At 54.0% G+C, this 705-nt stretch overlaps 1 pseudogene; it reads right to left on the bottom strand.

Annotated features, from left to right (window-relative positions):
- Positions 1-247: 247 nt before the first annotated feature.
- On the bottom strand, positions 248-366 carry LOC126177899 (5S ribosomal RNA; annotated as a pseudogene).
- Positions 367-705: the final 339 nt, after the last annotated feature.

The following is a 705-nucleotide window of genomic DNA, read 5'->3' as shown; positions in this document are numbered from 1 at the left end:
CATACGTACAACAGCATTTCAATGCGTGAAAAAACAAAAAAAGACAAACGCCGTCCGAACAGACCTTGGAGGCCCAACGGTACCGGCCGGCCGCCGTGTCATCCTCAGCCCTTATGCATCACCAGATGCAACTACAGAGAGGCATGTGTTCAGCACACCGCTCGTATGTCAGTTTACGAGACCGGAGCCGCTACTTCTCAGTCAAGTAGCTCGTCAATTCTTCTTAAAGGGCCGAAAGCGCACCGCTTGCCAACAGCACTCGGCAGACCCAGACGGTGACCCATCCCAGTGCTAGCCAAACCCAACAGCTCTTAGCTTCGGTGATCTGACGAGAACCGGTGGTACTACTGCAGCAAAGCCGTTGGTCTTTTCAATGTGTACCGATAACAAATATGCAGTATAATACACTCCTGGAAATGAAAAAAAGAACACATTGACACCGGTGTGTCAGACCCACCATACTTGCTCCGGACACTGCGAGAGGGCTGTACAAGCAATGATCACACGCACGGCACAGCGGACACACCAGGAACCGCGGTGTTGGCCGTCGAATGGCGCTAGCTGCGCAGCATTTGTGCACCGCCGCCGACAGTGTCAGCCAGTTTGCCGTGGCATACGGAGCTCCATCGCAGTCTTTAATACTGGTAGCACGCCGCGACAGCGTGGACGTGAACCGTATGTGCAGTTGACGGACTTGAGCGAGGG

The sequence above is a fragment of the Schistocerca cancellata genome, chromosome 3 (genome assembly GCF_023864275.1).
Source record: "Schistocerca cancellata isolate TAMUIC-IGC-003103 chromosome 3, iqSchCanc2.1, whole genome shotgun sequence".
In the NCBI taxonomy this organism is placed as follows: domain Eukaryota; kingdom Metazoa; phylum Arthropoda; class Insecta; order Orthoptera; family Acrididae; genus Schistocerca; species Schistocerca cancellata.
Note: the sequence above shows the minus strand (reverse complement) of the source record. Positions and strands in the feature narration are given on the sequence as shown.